Below are 15,228 nucleotides of genomic sequence, written 5' to 3'. Positions count from 1 at the left end.
TCATTAGCAGAATCACACAGCATGATCAATTGAGGTCTTTCCCAGGTATGCAAGATTTTTTCAATATCTTGTAATCAATCAGTGTGATACATCACATCAAAAAATTGAAGAATATAAATCATATAGTCATGTCAACAGATGTAGGAAAAAGGTTTGACCTAATTCAACAACCATTTATGGTTAAAAATTTAAAAAACAAACAAAACACACATACACACACAAAAGCTCTCCAGAAAGTGGACATAGAGGGACCTATCTCAACATAATAAATGTCCATATGACAAACCTACAGCTAACATCATTCTCAGTGGTAAAAAGTTGAAAGCATCTCAACTAAGATCAGAAACATAAAAGGATGTTCATTCATCAGTTTTATTCAATGTAATTTTGATAGTCCTAGCTATGGTAATCAGAGGAAAAAAAAATAAAAGAAATGAATCCAAATTGGAAAAAAAAAAAAAAGTAAAGCTGTCACTGTTTTCAGATGCCAAGATGTTATGCAAAGTTAATTCTCAAGATGCTACCAGAAAACTACTAGAGTCCATCAATGAATTTGGTAAAGTTGCAGGATAAAAAATTAATACACAAAAAATCTCTTGCATTTCTATACACTAACAACAAGGGAGTAGAAGGAGAAATTAAAGAAATAATCCATTTTAACATCACTTCAAAAAGGATAAACTATCTAGGAATAAACCTACCTAAAGAGACAAAATAACTGTACTCTGGAAACTATAAGACTGATGAAACAAATCAAATATGACACAAGCAGATGGGGAGATGTTTTGTCTGACTGGAAGAATCAATATTGTCAAAATTACTATATTACCCAAAATAACCTACAGATTCAATGTAACCTCTATCAAATTATCAATGGCATTTTTCAGAGAACTAGACAAAAAAATAAAATCTTAAATTTGTATGGAAACAAAAAAGCTCCAGAAAAGTGAAACCATCATAAGAAAGAAAAACGGAGGTGGAGGAATCACTGTCCCTGACTTCAGGCTATACTACAAAGCTACAGTAATCAAAACAGTTTGATGCATGGTGCAGAATAAAGAAAAAAATAAAAAATAAAAATGGCACTGGTAATGGAACAATATAGAAAGTCGAGAGATAAACCCATGCACTAACAGTCACCTAATCCATGACAAAGGAGGCAAGAATTTATAATGGAGAAAAGTCTCTTCAGTAAGCGGTGCTGGGAAAACTTGATGGCTACATGTTAAAGAATGAAATTAGAACAGTCTCTAACACCATACACAAAAATAAACTCAAAACGGATTAAAGACCTACATGTAAGACCAGATACTACAAAACTCTTGCTGCTGCTGCTGCTAAGTTGCTTCAGTCGTGTCCAACTCTGTGCGACCCCATAGACGGCAGCCCACCAGGCCCCGCCGTCCCTGGGATTCTCCAGGCAAGAACACTGGAGTGGGTTGCCATTTCCTCCAATGCATGAAAGTGAAAAGTGAAAGTGAAGTCACTCAGTCGTGTTTGACTCTTAGCGACCCCATGGACTGCAGCCTACCAGGCTCCTCCGTCCATGGCAGGAAGAGCATTTTCATTTCCTCCGTCCATTTTCTAGGCAAGAGTACTGGAGTGGGTTGCCATTGCTTTCTCTGACAAAACTCTTAGAGGAAGACATAGGCAGAACACTCTTTGACATAAATAGCAGCAATATCTTTTTTGATCTAACTTTAAATTAATTAAAGTAATTACACTTTTAGTAAATAGACAAATGAGACCTAATTAAACTTAAAAGCTTTTGTGCAGGAAAAGGAATAAGTCATTTTACCATCACTTCAAAAAGCATAAAATATCTAGAAATAAACCTACCTGAGGAGACAAAATAACAGTACTCAGGACTAAACAAAATGAAAAGACAACCTACAGAATGGGAGAAAATATTTACAAATTAAATGACCTACATGGGATTAATCTCCAAAATATACAAACAGCTCATGAAGCTCTACATTAGAAAACAAACAAACAAACAAAGACCAATCTAAAGATGGACAGAAGACCTAAATAAACAGTTCTCCAAAGAAGACACTCAGATGGCCAAGAAGCACATGAAAATATGACTCAGCACCACCAATTATTAGAGTAATGCAAATTGAAACTACAATGAGGTATCACCTCACACCAGTCAGAACAGCCATTATTAAAATTTTTGCAAAGAATAAACGCTGGTTAGGGTATGGAGAAAAGCAAATGCTCCTATAATTTTGATGTGAATGTAAATTGGTGCAACCACTGTGGAGAACAGTATGGAGATTACTTAAAAATTAAAGTTACCATTCTTGTTCAGTTGCTAAGTCACATCCAACTCTTTGTGACCCCATGGACTGCAGCACACCAGGCTTCCCTGTCCTTCACTATTTCCCAGAGTTTTTTCACACTCATGTCATACTGATGTCATCGAGTCGGTGATGCCACCCAACCATCTCATCCTCTCTCACCCCCTTACCATATCCTTCAGCAATCCCACTCCTGGGCACTGATCCAGAGAAAGGCATAATTCAAAAAGATATATGCACTCCAAAGTTCATAACAGCACTATAAACAATAACTAAGATATAGAAGCAAACTAAATAGTTATTGACAATTGACTGGATAAAGAAGATGGTGTATACATATATAGTAGAATATTACTGAGCTATAAAAATAATGAAATAATGTCCTTTTCAGAAACATGAAATGAACTAGAGATTACCCATACTAAGTGAAGTAAGCCAGATAGAGAAAAATAAATATCACTTATATATGGCATGTAAAAAAATGGTACAAATGAATTATTTAAGAAATATAACCAGATTAATGGGCTTCCAGTGCAAACTTATGGTTACCAAAGTGGAAAAGCAGACAGAGGAGGGATAAATTTGGAGTTTGGAATTAACATATACACACCATTATATATAAACTAACCAACAAGGATCTATTGTGAAGCACAGGGAACTTTACTCAGTATTCTCTTATAATCTATTGATACATGGGAAAAGAATCTGAGAAAGATTGGGTATATGTATATGAATACCCAAATTACTTTGCTATACACCTGAAACTAACACCACAGTGTAAATCAACCATACCCCAGTATAAAATAAAAATCAAATTGGAAAAATTATTGCCAATATGCCTGATTTTACAGTTAATGATTTCCATAATTATGGCAAAATAGTTATTTAATTAAAGTAACCTCCATAGGGCTTTCCTAATAGCTTAGTTGGTAAAGAATCTGCCTGCAATGCAGGAGACCCTGGTTCGATTTCTGGGTTGGGAAGATCCCCTGGAGAAAGGAAAGGCCACCAACTTCAGTATTCTGGCCTGGAGAATTCCATGGACTGTACAGTTGCAAAGAGTCAGATATGACTGAGCAACTTTCACTTCACATCACTTCACTTCACTTCTTCACTTCAACCTCCATTTAACTTCTATATATCTATGTTCACTTGTAATCTTTAATGATGTTTATTGTTTTATTTATACTCTTACAAGAAATACATTTTCATTGAAGGTAACAACATACATAAGAAAACAAAGCAAAAACAAACTATCACTTATAATCCCCATCTCTGCAGAGACAAACATCATTAGCATTTTGATTCATGTCCTTCAAGTGTCTACATACTATTTTTCTAATTGATGTAAAACAAACATATTATGTTAGTTACAAGTGACAAAATATTGATTTGATGTTTCAGTACATTAAAAATTATCCTCATGATATGTCTAGTTATCATCAGTCACTATACAAAGATATTAAAATATAATTGACTATATTTCCCATTCTATATATTTCATTGTATGACTCATTTTGTAATTGGAATTTTGTACATTGAATCACCCTCAGCTATTTCACTCATCCCTCCACCAATTTGTTCTCTGGTAACTACCAATTTGTTCTCTGTATCTATTCATTTGATCTGTTTTTCTTTCCCCTTTTTTTTTTTTTTAAACATTTGTTCATTTGTTTGTTCATTGTTTTTTAGATTCCACGTATAAGTGGAATCACATGGCATTTTTCTTTCTGTGACTTATTTCATTTAGCATACTGCACTCTAGGTCGAAAATACCACTCCCCTTTATGGCTTTCCATTGTACAGATACACCTTATCTTCTTCATGTATCTATAGATGAACACTTAGGTTGCTTCAACTATCTTGATTATTGTAAACAATGCTACTATAAACATAGAGATGCACATATCTTTTCAAATTAGTATTTTGGTTGTCTTTGTAAAAATACTCAGAAGTAGAATTGTGGGTTTAATTTGCATTTCTCTGATGATTAGTGATGTTTAGCATCTTTTCATGTATCTGTTGGCCATCTATGTGTCTTCTTGAGGTAAACGTCTAATTCAGGTTCTCTGCCTTTTTAAAAAATTGGATTGCAGGGTTTTTTTTAATGTTGAGTTATAAAAGTACTTTGTATATTGTGAATATTAACCTTCATCAGATACATCATTTGCAAATATATTCTCCTATTAAGCCAGTGGCTTTTTCACTTTGTTGAGAGTTTTGTTCTCTATGCAATAGCTTTTAGTTTCAATAATCTAATTTGTTTAATTTTTCATTGTTTCCCTTGCCTAAGGAGACATATGCAAAAACAAACAAACAAACAAACTATTGCTCAGGCCAATGTCAAAGAATATATTACCTATGCTTTCTTCTAGTTTTGTGCTTTATGATTCTACATTTAGGTCTTTAATCCACTTTGGATTTATTTTTGTGTTTGGTGTAAGAAAACAGTTTCCTTTGACTCTTTAGTATGGAGCTGCTCAATTTTCCCAATGTTATTTACTGAAGAGGCTGTCTTATTTAATAATAATAATAATAATAATAATAAACAAGTTTACTCTTGTTTCCTTTTTCATAGATTAATTAACCACAGGCGCATGGATTTATTTCTGGACTTTCTATTTTGTCCCATTGATCTATGTTTCTGTTTTTGTGCCAGTACCATACTATTCTGATTACTACAGCTTCATAGAATGGGTGAAAATCAGGTGCATGAAACCTCCTGATTTGTCCTTTTTTTCAAGATTATTTCGTTGTTTGAGATCTTTTGTGTTTCCATACAAATTTAGCAATAATTATTTGTTCTGGTTCTAGGAAAAATGCCATTTGTATCTTTGATAGGGATTGTATTGAATCTGTAGATTGATTAGGTAGTATGCTCATTATAACAATATTAATTCCAATCCATAAATATGGTATACCTTCCCAATTGTTTTTGTCATGTTCAATTAGTTTAGTAAATGTCTTCCAGCATTTTGAGTATAGATCTTGTACCTTTTGGATTAGATTTATTCTTAAGTATATTATTTTTTCAAGCAGCTGTAAATAGGGTTCTTTTTTAAATTTCTCTTTCTGATACTCTGTTGTTAGTTTACAGAAATGCAAAAAAAAAAAAAAAAAAAAGAAAGAAATGCAACACAGTTCTGTATATTGACAATATATCTTGGATCCTTAATGAATTTGTTTTTTAGTTCTCACTTTTTGTTTGTGTCTTTAAGATTGTCTCTATATACTATCATGTCACCTGCAAATAGTGACAGTTTTACTTCTTCTTTTCCAATTTGAACTCATTATTTTTCTTCTCTGATTGCTGTGGCTAGAACTTCTAACAATGTGGTGATAGAGGGCATCCTTATCTTCTTCCTTACAGGAAATGCTTTCAGGTTTTTACCATCGAGGATATTAGCTCTGGGCTCATAATATATGGCCCTTATTGTGCTGTGGTATCTTACCGCTGTAAACACATTGTTGGCAGTGTTCAGCATAAATCGTTGTTGAATTTTGTTAAAGGCTTTTCCTGCATCTATTAAGATGGTCATATGATTTTTCATTCTTTGTTTTGTTAATGTGATATATCATGTTGATCAATTTGTAGATATTGGGCCATGCTTGAATCCCCGGGACAGAGTCCACTTGATCATGGTGCATGATCCTTTCACTATATTGTTGAATTTGGTTTGCTAATATTTTGTTGAGAAATTTTCCACCTATTTTCATCAGTGTGATATTTGATACTAACTTTCTTTTTTCATGGAGTCTTCCTCTGCTTTTGGTATCAGGTTGATGTTGACCTCATAGAGTAAGTTCAAAGGTCTTCCTTTCACGTCAATTATTTTCTAATAGTTTGAAAAAATAGTTGTTAACTCTCCTTTAAATGTTTGGTAGAATTCTGCTGTGAAGCCATTTGGTTCATCTGTGAAGCCATTTTGTTTTTTGGGAATTGTTTAATTACTGATTCAATTTTATTACTGATAATCAGTCTGCTCATATTTCCAATTTCTTCCTAATTCAGTTTAGGAGATTGTTCATTTCTAGAAATGAATCCATTTCTTCTAGGTTATCCATTTTGTTGGCATATAATTTTTCATAAGGTTTTTTTACATCTTTGTATTTCTGTGGTGTCGGTTTGACTTCCCTCTTTTATTTTTGTTTTTATTGCTTTGGTTCATCTCTCTTTTTTGATGATTCTTGCTAAAGTTTATCAGTTTTGCTTGTCTTTTCAAAGAAAACCATTGCGTTTCTCTATTTTATTTCTGCTCTGATCTTTGTTATTTCTTTCTTTCTACTACCTTCATTTTTTTTTCTTCTTTTTCTAGTTCCATTACATGTACAGATGGACTGTTTATTTGAGGGATTTGTTTGTTTGTTTCCTGAAGAAGGCTGCATCACTACAAACTTCCCTCTTAGAACTGCTTTATTTGGGTCTCATAGATTCTGGACTGTGTATTTCTATCTTTATATGTCTTCAATTTTTTTCCTTTTTTTTTTACATTTCCTTTTGATTTTTTTCAGTAACCAGTTGGTTGGTTTAGTATCATATTGTTTAGACTCCTTGTGTTTGTGACTTTTGCAGTTTTTTCTTCCCCTTTTAGTTGATCTGTAGTCTCAAACTTTTTTGGTCAGAAATAATGCTTGATGTGATTAAAAACTCAATATTTAAAAAAGAAAATTTTTTTGTGGCCTAACATACGATCTATTCTCAATAATGTCCCATATGAGTTTGAAGATAATGTGTATTATGCTACTTTCAGATGAAATGTTCTATATATATCTTTTAATACTATCTTATACAGCATATTATTTACGGCCAGTGTTACTGATTTACCATCTGGATGAACTGTCCACTTATGTAAGTGAGATATTACTCTCCTATTATCATTGAGTTACTGTCAATTTCTCCTTTTAATATATATATTTGTATTTGTTTTATGAGTTTATGTGCTCCTATTTATTTTACGAGCTTCTACCTATTTTAGAAAATTGTTATATCTTCTTCTTTGATTTAAGTCTTGATCATTATATAATGTCCTTCTTTGTCTCCAGTTACAATCTTTGTTTCAAACTCTATTTTTTTCTGATGGAACTATAAGCATGCCTGTTTTTCTTTCCTTTTCACTTGCAAGGAATACTTTTTTCCATCCCTCATTTTTAGTTTGTGTGTGTCTTTAGATCTGAGGTAGGTGTCTTGCAGGCAGAAAATATATGGGACTTGATTTTTATCTGTTTACCCACTGTATGATTTCTGATTGACACATTTAGTGCATTTAACTTTAAGGTAATTATTGTTAAGTATGCAAGCATCACCATTTTAAAAATTATTTTGGGATTGCCTTTTGTGGTTCTTATTTGTTCCTTTCTTCTTTTGATCTCTTCTCTTGAGATTTGATGACAATATTTAGCACTATGCTTGGATTCCTCTATTGTGTGTGTGTGTGCATGCGTGTATCTGCTATCAGTTTTTGGTTTGTGGTTACCATGAAGTTTTTATATAGCAATATATGATTATTTTAAGATGATGAGTTCTTCACTTCAAATGCATTGTGATAACCTTCCTTTTTTACTCCTCATACTTAATTTTTTACCTCATATTTTATAGCTTTCTGGTTTGTGTATTTCTTAACTATTTATTATGGATATAGATAAATTTACTACTTTGGCCTTTTAACTTTCCTACTAACTTTCTAGAAGTAACACCCAAAAAAAAAAAAAAAAGTGAATTTCATCATCAAGGATTGGAATGAAAAAGTAGGAAGTCAAGAGATACCTGGAGTAACAGGCAACTTTGGCCTTAGAGTACAAAATGAAGCATGGCAAAGGCTAACAGTTTTAGTAAGAGAACACCTAGTCATTGCAAACATCCACTTCCAGCAACACAAAAGATAAGTCTACACTTGGATATCACCAGATACTCAATACCAAAATCAGATAGATTATATTCCTTGCAACCAGCCTATTATACAGAGTGAAGTAAGCCAGAAAGAAAAACACCAATACAGTATACTAACGCATATATATGGAATTTAGAAAGATGGTAACAATAACCCTGTGTACGAGACAGCAAAAGAGACACTGATGTATAGAACAGTCTTATGGACTCTGTGGGAGAGGGAGAGGGTGGGAAGATTTGGGAGAATGGCATTGAAACATGTAAAATATCATGTATGAAAAAAAAAAAAAAGAGATGCAGAAGCTCTATATAGACAGCAAAATCAAGACTGGGAGCTGACTGTGTCTCTCCCATGCAATAAGATCATGAACTTGTTGCAAAATTGAGATGTAAATTGAAGAAAGTAGGGAACACCACTAGGCCATTCAGGTATGACCTAAACCAAATCCCTTACGATTATACAATGGCAGTGACAAATAGATACAAGGGATTAGATCTGATAGACAGAATGCCTGAAGAACTATGGATGGAGGTATGTAACATTGTACATGAGGCAGTGATCAAAACCATCCCCAAGAAAAAGAGATATTCAAAAAAGCAAAATGGTTTCCTGAGGAGGCCTTAAAAATAGCTGAGAAAAGAGAATATGTGAAAGGCAAAGGAATAAACAAAAGATATATACCCACCTGAATTCCAAAGAATTCAGAGTTCCAAAGAATAGCAAGGAGACATAAGAAGGCCTTCCTTTGTGAACAGTGCAAAGAAATACAGGAAAACAATAAAATGGGAAAGACTAGAGTCCTCCTCAAGAAAATTAGAGATACCAATGGAACATTTCATGTAAAGATGTGCACAAGAAAGACAGAAACTGTATGAACCTAAAAGAAGCAGAAGATATTAAGAAGAGGTGGGAGGCATACAGAAGAACTATACCAAAAAAAAAAAAAAAAAAAAAGATCTTAATGGCTCAGATAACCATAATAGTGTGATCACTCACCTAGAGTGAGTCATCTTGACGTATGAAGTCAAGTGGGCTATAGGAAGCATCACAGTGAACAAAGGTAGTGGAGGTGATGGAATTCCAGCTGAGCTACTTCAAATCCTAAAAGGTGATGCTGTTAAAGTGCTGCACACAATATGCCAGCAAGTTTGAAAAACTGAGCAGTGGCCATAGGACTAGAAAAGATCAGTTTTCATTTCAATTCCAAAAAAAGGCAATGCCAAAGTATATTGAAACTACCACAAAATTGCACTCACTTCACACACTAGCAAAGTAATGCTCAGAGTTCTCCAACTAGATGTTCAAGCTGGATTTTGAAAAGACAGAAGAACCAGAGATCAGATTGCCAATATCCATTGGATCACAGAAAAAGCAAGAGAATTCCAGAAAACCATCTACATCTGTTTCATTGACTATGCTAAAGCCTTTGACTATGTGGATCACAACAAACTGTGGAAAATTATTAAAAAGATGGGAATACCAGACAACCTTAATTGCCTCCTGTGAAACCTGTATTTAGGTCAAGAAGCAACAGTTAGAACTGGACATGGAACAACAGACTGGTTCCAAATCAGGAATGGAGTATGTCAGGCTGTATATTATCACCATGCTTATTAATTTCTATGCAGAGGTACATGAACTGAAATGCTGGGCTGGATGAAGCACAAGTTCAAATCAAGATTGCCAGGAGAAATAACAATAAGCTCAGATATGCAGATGACACTACCCTTATGGCAGAAAGTAAAGAAGAACTAAAAAGCCTCTTGATGAAAGTGAAAGAGGAGAATGAAAAATCTGGCTTAAAACTCAACATTAAAAAAACTAAGATCGTGGCATCCAGTCCCATTACTTTATGACAAATAGATGGAAAAACATTGGAAATAGTAACAGACTTTATTTTCTTGGCTCAAAAATCACTGGAGATGATGACTGCAACCATGAAATTAAAAGAAGCTTGCTCCTTGGAATAAAAGCTATGACCAGTCTAGGCAGCATGTTAAAAAACAGAACGATTACTTCACTGACAAACATCCATCTAGTCAAAGCTATGATTTTTCCAGTAGTCATGTATGGATGTGAAAGTTGAACCATAAAGAAGTCTGAGTGCAAAATAAGACATGATGCTTTTGAAATGTGGTGTTAAAGAAGACTCAAGAGTCCCTTGGACTGCAAGGAGATCAAACCAGTCAATCTGAAAGGAAATCAGACCTTAATATTCCCTGGAAAGCCTGATGCTGAAGCTTCAAATTTTGGTTATCTGATACATAGAGCCAATTTGTTCCAAAAGGCCCTGATGCTTGGAAAGCTTGAAGGCATGAGAAGAAGGGGTCAACAGAGGCTGAAATGGTTGGGTCATATCACTGACTCAATGGACTTGAGTTTGAGCAAGCTCTGGGAGATGAAGACAGGGATACCTAGTGTGCTGCAGTCCATGGGGTCACAAAAAGTCAGACATGATTGAATGACTGTAAAACAACAAAAATAGGTAGATTTATTAATGGGTGATCTCTTTTCTTTATAGTATATTTTCCTTTGCCAATGAGATTTTTCCTTTTGCAATGTTCATATTTTTAGTTGTCATCTTACCTGCTTAGATAAGTCCCTCTAACATATCTTGTAAAGACAGTTAGTAGTGCTGAACTCTTTTTTGTTTTCCTTGTCTATAAAATTATTTCTGTCATCTTCACATTTGAATGATAGTCTTGCTGGGTAGAATATTCTCGTTTGTAGGGTTTTTCCTCTCATCACTTTGAATATATTGTGACACTCCCTTCTGGCCTACGCAGTTTCTGCTGAAAAGTCAGTTGATAGACTTACGAGAAGTCCCTTATATGTAACTAGTTGCTTTTATCTTGTTACTTTTAATATTCTCTCTTTATCTTTATATTTTGCTATTTTAATTACAGCGTTTTATTGTGGTCTTCTTTCATTTTATCTTCTTTGGAACTCCTTTGCTACTTGGACCTGAATCTGTTTCCTTTCACAGGTTATGGAAGTTTTCAGCTATTATGTCTTCAAATAAGTTCTCTGCCCCTTCTCTCTCTCTTCTCCTTCAGTCCCCTATACTAGTGGTCTTGAGACCACTAGAGTGGTTGATGTTGTTTCAGAGGTATCTTAAACTACCTTCATTTTATAAATATTTTAAAAACTTTTTTTTGTTCAGTTAGGGTGATTCCCACTACTCTTTTCCAGTTAACTGATCCATTCCTTTGTATCATTTAATCTAATGTGATTCCTTCCACTGTACTTTTATTTTTAATATATTTTTTTTAATTGGAGGTTAATTACTTTACAATATTATATTGGTTTTGCCATACATCAACATGAATCCCCCACAGGTATACACTTGTTCCCCATCCTGAACCCCCCTCCCTCCTCCCTCCCCATACCATCCCTCTGGGTCGTCCCAGTGCACCAGACCCAAGCAACCAGTATCATGCATTGAACTTGGACTGGCGATTCATTTCATATATGATATTATACATGTGTCAATGCCATTCTCCCAAATCATCCCACCCTCTTCCTCTCCCCCAGAGTCCAAAAGACTGCTCTATAAATCTGTGTCTCTTTTGCTGTCTCGCATACAAGGTTATCGTTACCATCTTTCTAAATTCCATATATATGCGTTAGTATACTGTATTGGTGTTTTTTTTTTCTGTCTTACTGCACTCATTTTTAAGTTTAAATTGATTTTTAAATTTAATCTTTTTTAAATTGTATTTTTAAATTAAATTTTAGTTCTATTTGGTTCTTGATATTTTCTAATTCTGTTACATTTCTCACTGTGTTCTTCCTTTCTTCTCCTGAGTTCACTGAGTATCTCCATGGCTGTAGACTGCTTATCTCCATTTTGTTAACATTTTTCATGAGATTTTGTCTTGTTCCCTCTTTGGTACATATTTCTATCACCTCATTTTGCCTATATTTTGTATTTATTTCTAGTGTTAGACAATTTGGTTACTTTACCTGATTTTGGAGAAGTGGACTCATGTAGGAGATATTCTATGGAGCCTATGAACACATTCTCTTCTGGTCAGCAGAGCTATATGCTCTAAGAGTCTCCTCTATGTGGCACTGTCTGTTGTGTCAGGGCCAACTACTTTGTTGACCTTCACAGCCAGACATTCTTGGAGCTCATCTTCTTGGTACAGGACACCTTAGTTGGTGAGCTTAATGTGGGGCTTGGAGCTCTTTCTTCTTGGAGAGAAGCTCTGCATTTGTTATTGTTCTCCTGTTTATTGGTTGCCTAGAAAGGGGTATGGGTCTTGACTGTATTATGTCTCCACTCCTCATATCCATTTCATTGTAGCTCTTTCTTTATATCTTCAGTTATGGAAAATCTTTCAGCTAGTCTTGAGGTTCTTGTTGATAGTTGCTCTGTAATTGTAACTTTGGTGTGCCCATGGGAGGAGGTAAGCTCAGGGTCTTCCTATTCCTCCATCTTGGCAACATTTCTCCCAAAAATAGGATTCTTATATGCATATGCAATGCAAACATATGTGAGTATTGTTTGAAAGTATGCTTATTTTGGATTTTGTCCATAAGAGTCCTATGTGTCAGATATGAACAACTGGAATAAAAAGTACCTTTGCTTAAAAACTACCATTGTAAGTAAGCAACTTGAAAGGTAAAAGAAATCATTTTTTTTTTTTTATTGTTAATTTTATTTTATTTTTAAACTTTACATAACTGTATTAGATTTGCCAAATATCAAAATGAATCCGCCACAGGTATACATGTCACATATGATAAATACCTTTTATTGTATCAAGGCATGATTATACCTTGATTTTCATGTATTATTACTGTTTGCATTCCTGTGTTCACATTGAATTTCAGCCCTAACAAAAAACAAAATGAAAACAAAAAGCAGAAAAACAAACAAATAAAACCTGTAATTCATCATCTGAGCCTTATGCCAGGTCAAATATGTTCAAACAAACATAGTAACACAGTCAGGTACTGCATCAAAGCGGCTTCATGGCTTTGTAAACCCGGTTCATTTAAACATGAAAAAGAATGATGCTTGTGGATAAAAGTGTCAAATAAAACACATGATGTCTGGGATGGATTTTCCACATTGATACCCAGCTGATCTTAGACTTCAAAATGTTGCAGCTTTCCGAAATTCTACAAAACCTCCCATTCTTACAGGGAGGTTTTTAAACCTTTTGAGTTAGATACACGTTTCTTTGAGGAAAATCTAAATTCAGAGCCACTGATTTGAAACTTCACTTCCAAAATAAACCCCGATTCAGTAAGTAGCATCTCTTAAAAGACTGCAAGCATGATTTAACTATTGCCTATCAAGTTCAGGTATTTTATTACCCATTAGTATATCCAACTACCATTTATGTTTTATTTTTGGCCTTTCACAAATGCAAAGGATATCATCAGACAGTTCTCAGCTCTTCTAACAGCTGACAACACAAATTATGTCAGATATAAAATTAACACCATCAAAAGTAAATGTTTCAAAAATTCCAAACTCTAAAGCATTTAAAAGTTAACTTGGATCAGGAACACTTTACTAAATTGAAAATATATTTTAAAAATCACATAATAACAAAAAACACTGAAAAGCAACATAAATTATGAATGATTTTTAACTCCAGCTATCTCTCCTTCTCTTTTTCTCCAATACATTTTAGAGAGAAGTTGTCCTAATTTTGTTTTGTTTTTTAATTTCTCTCACATTAAGGTTTTCCTCTAAGATGGTATGATGAAAAATGAAACTTATATATTCACTATTTGTGTTAGATTAATTCCTATTCTATTCCACTCCCTATGTACCATCTACCCAATAATGCTTTAAATCCTTGCATACCCTTATGAAAAAATCCATTTCTTTAACATGGCATGAGGATCTCACCTCACATTACTCTTTCATACTTATCTCCTCATTAACTCCTCTTCAGTCTCTGTTATTCAGCCTTTCTCACCATCTTCAGGTAATCTCTGGAATTCAGGTACCAACCTTCTGTCTACTTTGTGTGTGTGTATGGTTACATTTTTAAAATTTTCACTTTGCCTGGGGTACAGTTATTCCCTCAATCACCCTCTTCAAGAAAGAAAGAATGATTGAATACTCAAATTTGCCTTCTTTAATACACTGGTCAGGGAACCTATACATGGTTACGATGACTTGAATGGTCAACTTTTTAGAGAAAGGTATATATTGCACCCAATTCAAGTTCCCCTTAGGGTTTGCAAAAATAAAACTGAGAATGGAAGAAAAACTAAGGCAGGTTAGTTTTTTAAAGAATCAGAACAATAAACTACATGAAATAAGGTCCTTTTTATAGGACCTTTTTATAAAAATGCTTCCTAAGTCATATTTAAAACAGCACACAAACTCTACTTAGCTAAATAGTATCAATCACAAGAAGATCTTTTAAAACTTGCTTTGTGACCTGAATCAAAGTTGCTAACAGCATTTTGATGGGCCATTTGACTTTTCTGTATGTGTGTGAAAACTACATGACAAAAAAAAAAAAAAAGTCAGAAAGCAAAAAGATTGCTTACAAACTTGTGGTAATCAAGGTGAACCGACTGCATAAGGGGTATATAAACCAGACCCCAAGGAGCCCAAACCCTGGAAAATCAGTTACTAGCAATAGCAAAAGTTATCCATAATTTTAACCTCAGTTTCTTATACATAAATGATTTTCCATTTCTCTTGAGTTCACAACAGCTAAGTCACCTTCAAACATAATTTTCTGTAGTTTTTTTTTTTTTTTCCCCACCTTCAACAACCTACTCAACAGTAAAAGGTAACAAAAGAAATGCTAGATTCCTGTGATGAGAAGACCCCATGGACATTATACTCTTCTATAAACAAAGGCGAAGGTTATCATGGGTGGGGGGAGGTGGGGGGGAAGAAAGGAGAGATGTTGGTATGAGAATGGGAATCATAGTTCAGCATTTCTATGCACAAGCTAGGATTCTTAGCCAGGAAGCCCCAGTAAGATTAATTATTGATTTTCTCATAAACCACCTAAGGTTGTGGTTGTTTGTTTTTCTTACAGGATGATAAA

The 15,228-nt window shown here is 34.1% G+C and overlaps 1 protein-coding gene across 1 annotated transcript in view; it reads right to left on the bottom strand.

The window, feature by feature from the left end:
* CA10 (carbonic anhydrase 10) overlaps window positions 1-15,228 on the bottom strand; it is an 841,230-nt gene that overhangs the window by 486,227 nt on the left and 339,775 nt on the right. The gene's annotated exons all lie outside the window — the stretch shown is intronic.

This window comes from Bubalus kerabau, chromosome 4 (assembly GCF_029407905.1).
Source record: "Bubalus kerabau isolate K-KA32 ecotype Philippines breed swamp buffalo chromosome 4, PCC_UOA_SB_1v2, whole genome shotgun sequence".
NCBI lineage: Eukaryota > Metazoa > Chordata > Mammalia > Artiodactyla > Bovidae > Bubalus > Bubalus kerabau.
The sequence above is the reverse complement of the archived record's forward strand: the minus strand, read 5'-3'. Positions and strand labels throughout refer to the sequence as shown.